This window comes from Penaeus vannamei, chromosome 22 (assembly GCF_042767895.1).
Source record: "Penaeus vannamei isolate JL-2024 chromosome 22, ASM4276789v1, whole genome shotgun sequence".
Classification (NCBI taxonomy): domain Eukaryota; kingdom Metazoa; phylum Arthropoda; class Malacostraca; order Decapoda; family Penaeidae; genus Penaeus; species Penaeus vannamei.
The window spans coordinates 35,952,046-35,960,586 of NC_091570.1; the positions used below are offsets into that span (position 1 = coordinate 35,952,046).

An 8,541-nucleotide genomic window follows, 5' to 3' on the forward strand; every position below is an offset into this window, starting at 1 on the left:
TCTCTCCTTTTGTGTCGGTGAAACTAAGGCGTTGAGGATAATTTTGGGATGGGTGACCATGCTTTTTCAGACGGATTGAGACTCACAAGGAAAAGAGAGAGAGTATGATAACAGAAATGGAAAAGGAGAGAAAAGCAGAAAGGAAGAAAAAAAATCGAGAACATTCATAGATAGATTTTTAAGAGATAAACAGAAAACAGACGCACTCAAACTTATCACCACCAACAACAACAAAACAACGAACAATGATAAACACTAATATAAAACAGAAGAACCTTTGACCAACCAGATAATCATAAGAGAAGCATTAGGAAAATCTCTACCAAGGGGGCGGAGTCGAAGACCCTTAAAGCTAACGTGAGAAAGACAGGTTTCAGGGAAGTTTAGTTGCTCAGGTCCAGGACCTGGGAGAGGTTGGGTGAGTTGCTCTCTCTGGTTTTGCACGTTGCTCCTTCTCAAGCGCCTTTGCTGTAACTGTTTTCATTGCCAAGGTTATTGCAGCTCGGGTGATCACTGTACCTGTTGTTGGAAGTGAGGTGTGATAATGGTTATTGTTACTATTGGTGTTGTTATTAGCGTTATAACTGTTGTTGGAAGTGAGGTGTGATAATGGTTATTATTGTTGGTACTACTGTTATTATTTTTACTTTTATCGTTTTTACTGATTATTTTCATTTTTTAATCACTATGGTCATCGCTAGTTTATCACACTTTTAACTACTAATTATGCTTTAATTGATAATGCAATGCTGTTTTTCTTGTGATGATTATGATCATTAAGAATTTTATCATTATATATTACATTATTATCAATTTTGCTATTACTAGTATTTTTTTATCGTTGCTTCCAGTAATACTAGTGTTTACATTACCATTGTTGTTTATTGACTTTGCTACTATTACTATTATCATCATTGTTATTATTATTATTATTATTATTATTATTATTATTATTATTATTATTATTATTGTAATAATTTTATTATTATTATTATTATCATTACTGTTACTGTAATCATTTTTTATTATTATTAATATTGTTATTTCTATTATTATTATTATTATTATTATCATTATCATTATTATCATTATTATTAATTACTGCTACTACTACTAGTGCTGTAAATGTTATTATTGTTATCGTTATTATTATACCATCATTATCATATTATCATCATTATTATTGTTATTATTATTGTCATTAACATCATCCGCAGCAGTAGTAATAGCAGCAGCATTTTCATCATTAAAAGTCAATAATAGTGATAACAATAAAGATAACAATGATGGTGATAATGATAATTAATATGATGGTGATTATAATGACTGAAATGATAATGATAATATTGATGATAATGATGATAATAAGAGAAGTGATAATGATAATGATAATAGTATTGATAATAATGATAATGATAATAATGATAATGATAATGATTGTGATAAAAATGATAATGAGCGCATTAATAGTAATGATAATAGTGATAATGATAGTGATTATGATAATGATAAATAAACTATTGATAATGATGATAGCTACAAAAAACAACAACTATAATGACAATAATCATCATCAGCATAACAATGATGATGATAAAACGATGATGATAGTAATAAACTAAACAAGATCGAGAATAAAAATGAAAATAATGAGTAAAAGAATATGAATAAGATTAATGGTAATAACAATAACAACAATCATAATACTAGTAATGATATCATATATTTGTTATTACTATTTCCAGTGCTGTAATTGTTATTATTTTTTCTGTTACTGTAATCGTTATTATTATTTTTAGTACTGTAATCGTTATTATTATTTCTCTTACTGTAATTGTTATTATTATTTATATTACTGTAATTATTATTATTTATATTACTGTAATTGTTATTCTTATCATCATCATCATCATCACATCATCATCATCACTACTACTATTACTACATTTACTACTACTACTATTACCCGTCACTATCCTATTCACCATATTCATTATCATTACCCATTATTCTTAATGATGACATCCTTCTTGTGATGATCATTATTAATTTTGTCATGTAATTAGTAACGGAGGCAGTGATAGCAATAATAATTATCATGACAAGTAAAATGTATTAACTGTATTTTGTATTTTGTGTTTTGTTACATTTGTGATTATATGATTTATGTGTGGTAATAAATCATATAATAAATCATAATAAATAAATCATATAATAATAAATCATATAATAAATAAATCACATAATAATAAATCATATAATAAATAAATAAATAATAATCATATAATAATAAATCATATAATAAATAAATAAATAATAATCATATGATAAATAAATAAATAATAATCATATAATAATAAGTCATATAATAAATAAATAAATAATAATCATATAATAAATAAATAAATAATAATCATATAATAAATAAATGAATAATAATCATATGATAAATAAATAAATAATAATCATATAATAAATAAATAAATAATAATCATATGATAAATAAATAAATAATAATCATATAATAATAAATCATATAATATAGTAATATAATAATAATATAAATATAATAATAAATATAATAATAAATCATATTATAAATTATAATGTCATCAGTGTCATTTGAACCTGTAATCTGCCAGTGTCACAGTTATGTTGACTACAGGTAGGAATGTGGGTCTGGGGGGGAGGAGGTCATGTTTGTGTTCAGTCGCCGATTTTGGGATATTTTATGTTGCCGATTTTCTGTCCTGGGCGTTCCTTCTGCATGAGGTACATCCGTGTTAGTCGCCGATTTTGGGGTGTTTTATGTTGCCGATTTTCTGTCTTTGGTGTTCCTTCTGCATGAGGTACATCCGTGTTAGTCGCCGATTTTGGGGTGTTTTATGTTGCCGATTTTCTGACCTGGGCGTTCCTCCTGCATGAGCTAACTCCGTGTTGGTTGCTGATTTTGGGATATTTAATGTTCCCGATTTTCTTGGCGTTCCTCCTGTATGAGCTAACTCCGTGTTAGTTGCCGATTTTGGGGTATTTTATGTTGCCGATTTTCTGTCTTTGGCGTTCTTCCTGTATGAGCTAACTCCGTGTCAGTCGCCGATTTTGGGGTATCGTATATTCCCGATTTTCTTTCCTTGGCGTTCCTCCTGCATGAGCTAACTCTGTGTTAGTCGCCGATTTTGGGATATTTTATGTTGCCGATTTTCTGACCTGGGCGTTCCTCCTGTATGAACTAACTCCGTGTCAGTCGCCGATTTTGGGGTATCGTATATTCCCGATTTTCTTTCCTTTGTGTTCCTCCTGCATGAGCTACCTCCGTGTTAGTCGCCGATTTTTGGATATTTAATGTCCCCGATTTTCTTGGCGTTCCTCTTGGCATGAACTATCTCCGTGTTTGGTCTCCGAAACCAGTGCTATGTAGAACTTAGCATTTTATGGCCCCCGAGAAAAAGAGAGAGAGAGAGAGAGAGAGAGAGAGAGAGAGAGAGAGAGAGAGAGAGAGAGAGAGAGAGAGAGAGAGAGAGAGAGAGAGAGAGAGAGAGAGAGAGAGAGAGAGAGAGAGAGAAAAGTGAGAGAGAGAGAGAAAAGAGAGAGAGAGAGAGAAAGAAAGAAAGAAAGAAAGAAAGAAAGAAAGAAAGAAAGAAAATTAGTCACAGTGGGGCTTAACGCGGATCTCCAAAACGAATGAGAAGTTGGCTAGTTTTATTATTGTTTTTATTTATTTATTTATTTTTATTGAACATGGGTTATCGATGTATTCAGCGCATTGAATGTATTGTATTGAATTGTATTGTATTGAGTGTATCATGTACTGAATGCTGCAGAGTGTAGCCATGAAGAAACAAATCAACATGATCATGCATACAACTTTACCATGCCACCATATGACTTTAAAGAAGCACCACCAACTTTCGATGAAATAACAGACGGAGTTCGAGGCTTATGAACAGTGAACAGAACATATATGCCTGTTCACAGTTCGCCAATGAACTTATGGCTGCTTACCAAGTTTGGGAAATATGCTGAGAGAAAACATAGTTCAATAACTTCAACGATAATTGTGAACTGGTGGAGTGGGAGATGGACAGCCTAACGAGCAATATACAAATTCGTATGAGTTTCACCCTTATGGGTTACGAGGGGTAGTTTAGGGTGCCAATAAGTGCAGAAAATGTTATAGCAATATTTTTTTACATATTTTTTTCATAAACTTCTCTGTGTAAAGCCAAATCCATGCCGAGAAATTAAAAAAATATAATTAGAAAAAAGACCTACTTTACTCCAGAACTTGCGGCTCTTGGTTGTCACTCTATAACTAGAGAGAGAAAAAAATATGTCGAGGCGCTAGTTTTAGGCTAGTTTTTGGCCTAGATCCTCTCCAGCTGGACAGAACAGAGCCGACAGTACTCAAGGCCCTGGGCAGTGAGGTGGACCAGTTCACGAATCATTTGTGTGTCAGTGGAATGAATTTGATATCGACTAATCTTAAACTTTGCCTGGAGCAGTCGTGTCTAATCGAAGGACTTGATAAACTCTGTGTTGTCTTTTCCAGGATGCTTATACACATGCATTCACACACACACAAACACACACATGTATATATATATATATATATATATATATATATATATATATATATATATATATATATATATATGGGGGGGATGGGTGGGCATGTATGTATGTATATGTGTGTATGTATATATTTGTGTATGTATTTGTATATATATACATACATATATATACATATATACATACATGCATATATATATATATATATGTATATATATATATATATATATATATATATATATATATATGTGTGTGTGTGTGTGTGTGTGTGTGTGTGTGTGTGTGTGTGTGTGTGTGTGTGTGTGTGCGTGTGTGTGCGTGTGTGTGTATGTGTGTGTGTGTGTGTGTGTATGTGTGTGTGTGTGTGTATGTGTATGTGTATGAGTGTGTTTGTGTGTGTGTGTGTGTGTGTCTGTGTGTGTGTGTGTGTGTGTGTGTGTGTATGTAATTGCATATAGTGTTTGTGTGTGTGTGCGTGTGGTTGTGTGCGTGTGATCGAGAAAATTCTGTGTATGAAGGAGGGAGAGGAAGAGGGAGTAGGAAAGGTAGAGAGAGAGAGAGAGAAAGAGAGAGAGAGAGAGAGAAAGAGAGAGAGAGAGAAAGAGAGAGAGAGAGAAAGAGAAAGAGAAAGAGAAAGAGAAAGAAAGAAAGAAAGAAAGAAAGAAAGAAAGAAAGAAAAAAAGGAAAGAAAGAAAAAAAAAAACACCCGAGGTTTCTCAGGTAACCGCTTTCATCTCTTTAACATCCGTCAGCGTCACCCCCCCCCCTCCCCCTCCTCCTACCCCCCCCCCCCCCCCCCCCAACCAACCTTCCGCCCGGGTCCTCGACCTGACCTGCGCTGCCAAAGGAACCTCATCCAAGCTACCTCTCCCGGCTGCAGATTCTCGCTCACCTGGCGGCCTTGCAACTGATTCCTTGCAAGAAACTGATTCATTCTTTAATTATTCTGTTCATTTATTCACGTTTTTATCATTTAAGCTACTCCTGTGTGGCTGTGTGTGTGTGTCCCTATGTGTGTATTAAGTTTTGAGTGTGGGTTTATAAGTTTGCGTGTGAATTTGTGGTTTATGTGTGTGTTCGTGTGTGTGTATGTATAGTGTGTGCGTGTGTGTGTGCGTGAAGCCAGCCAGCATGAGAGCAATGACTTATTATCAATTTTTTAATTATAATTTTATAATAAGATTAACACAAAATCGAATAAACACTGAAAATCAAGGACATTGCCAAGGAAAACCTAAAACAAAGAGTAAAAAAAAAATCCCTTTTCTCCATCATTCTTCGCCAGTCATTTGTTTTCTCTCCTCTCTCTCTCTCTCTCGCCAATCCTTTATTTTCTCTCTCTTTTCTCCTTCGCCAGTCATTTGTTTTCTCTCCTCTCTCTCGCCAATCCTTTATTCTCTCTCTCTTTTCTCCTTCGCCAGTCATTTGTTTTCTCTCCTCTCTCTCTCTCTCTCGCCAATCCTTTATTTTCTCTCTCTTTTCTCCTTCGCCAGTCATTTGTTTTCTCTCCTCTCTCTCGCCAATCCTTTATTTTCTCTCTCTTTTCTCCTTCGCCAGTCATTTGTTTTCTCTCCTCTCTCTCTCGCCAATCCTTTATTTTCTCTCTCTTTTCTACTTCGCCAGTCATTTGTTTTCTCTCCTCTCTCTCTCGCCAATCCTTTATTCTCTCTCTCTTTTCTACTTCGCCAGTCATTTGTTTTCTCTCCTCTCTCTCGCTAATCCTTTATTTTCTCTCTCGTTTCTCCTTCGTCAGTCATTTGTTTTCTCTCCTCTCTCTCGCCAATCCTTTATTCTCACTCTCTTTTCTCCTTCGCCAGTCATTTCTTCTCTTCCTTCTCTCTCTCTTTTTTTTGTTATCCTCTTCCTTCTCTCTTTTTTTGTTATTCTCTTCCTTCTCTCTTTTTTTTGTTGTTTGTTCTATATTTCCGTGTCGGGGTACGGAACGTGGAGGACTAGCGACGTCTGGGACTTTCACCTGCGTGGATGTAGGTCGTGCCACTGACCACGAGAGGAGAAATAGCGAAGCCCGGATGTAAGGGCGCGCGGTGGAGGGATGGGAAGGAAGGGGAGGGATGGGAGGAAGGGAGGGGAGGGAGAGGTGGGAGGGAAGGAGGGATGGGGAAATGAGGGAGGGAGGGAGGGGGAGGGATGGGGAAATGAGGGAGGGAGGGGGAGGGGAGAGGGAGGGGAGGGAGGGAAGGAAGGAGGGGGGTAGGGAAATGAGGGAGGGAGGGGGAGGGGAGAGGAGGGAGGGAGGGATGGGAGAGGAGGGAAGGAGGGAAGGTGGAAGGGGGAGGGATGGGGAAATGAGGAAGGGAGAGGGAGGGTGGAAGAGGAGGGGGAGGGAAATGAGGGAGGGAAGGGGAGAGGAGGGAAGGAAGGGGAGAGGTGGAAGGGGGAGGGAGGGAGGGGTGGTGAAATGAGGGAGGGAGAGGGAGGGGAGAGGTGGGAGGGAAGGATAGGGGAAATGAGTAAGGGAAGGAGGTAGGGAGGGATAGGGAAATGAGGGAGGGAGGGATAGGGAAATGAGGGAGGGAGGAAGGAGGAGGGAGAGGGAGGGGAGAGGTGAGAGAGAAGGATAGGGGAAATGAGTAAGGGAAGGAAGGAGGGAGGGATAGGGGAAATAAGGTAAGGGAAAGGGAGGGTGGAAAGGAAGAGGAGGGGAAGGATGGGAAGACAATGGAGGGAGAGGGAGAGGTGGGAAAAAGGGAAGGAAGAAGTAGGACTGGGAGAGGAGGGAGGGAGGTAAGGAGAGGAGTGGGAGAGGTGGGTGGGAAGTGGCTAGAGAGAAGGGAGGAAGTGAGAGAGGGAAAAGAAAGTAAGTGGAAGAGGAAGGAGGGAGGGAAAGGGAGAAGAGGGAGGAGAAGTGACAGGAAGTGGAAGAAAGTAGAGATGGAGAGAGGAGAAAAGTGATGAGAAAGGAGAGAGAGGGAGAGGAAGATGTTAAGGAGGAGAGGAAGGAGGGAGAAAGGGGAACAGGTAAAGCGAGGAGAGGGAGAGGAAGGACAGAGCCTGGGAGAGAGGAGGGAGAAAAGTAGGAGAGGATAGAAGGATGGAATAAAGGCGGGAGGTGGGAGGGAGAGGAAGAAGGAGTAAAAGGTACAGGGTTAAAGGAAGGAGGTGAAGAGGAAGAAGAAGAAATGAGGGATGGAGGAGAGAGAAAGGCGAATGAAGGAGGAAGGGGAGAGGGAGAGGAATAATAAAGGGAGGGGAAGAAAAATGAGGAAGAGAAAGGAAAAGAAATATACGAAGAAAAAAGGGGATTATTAGAGAAAACAGAATGGAGAAAATGAAAATGAAGGAGAGGGAAACAGAATAGGATTAGGAAGAAGGGAAAGAGAAGAACCATGAATATGCACGAGGTTGAATGAAACGAAGAGACCTATATCTCAAATACGGGAACCGGGTCTGGCAGCCAGCGATTCTGAACCGGTTCCTGAAGGTTCTTTATTACGTGTCTGAGGAAGAACCTATATTTCAGTCAGCCTCCATATGTATCGTTCTATTGATGTCTTCTATACCGTCTTTCTGTCTGGGTGTCTGTCTATTTCTCTATAAATCAGCAAGTATCTGTCTATTTTCACCTATCCATCGATCTATCTACCTATGAATATCTTTCTATCTATGTAAATGTGTAAAAATATGTGCGAATAAGTGACAATATCCAGCAATATGGGTTTGTGCAGAGAGTGCCATTTTTTCCCCTTCCTCTCGTCTCTTGCTCGGTTGCGTTCCTTCTTCTCTCGCCTTTGCACACAGTCACACACACACACACACACACACACACACACACACACACACACACACACACACACACACACACATATATATATATATATATATATATATATATATATATATATATATATATTCAAGCATATAATATATATTGTATATATATGTATATAATGCATATGTATATATATGTATATGTGTATGTATATATATATATATATATATATATATATATAT

The 8,541-nt window shown here is 37.5% G+C and overlaps 1 protein-coding gene across 1 annotated transcript in view; it reads left to right on the plus strand.

The window, feature by feature from the left end:
* The first annotated feature begins 404 nt into the window (after nt 1–404).
* LOC138865852 (pancreatic triacylglycerol lipase-like) overlaps nt 405–8,541 on the plus strand; it is an 18,681-nt gene continuing 10,544 nt past the window's right edge. Inside the window, exon 1 of the mRNA XM_070137194.1 lies at nt 405–418. The gene's annotated coding sequence lies outside the window, so the exon portion shown is untranslated. The remainder of the gene's footprint in view (nt 419–8,541) is intronic.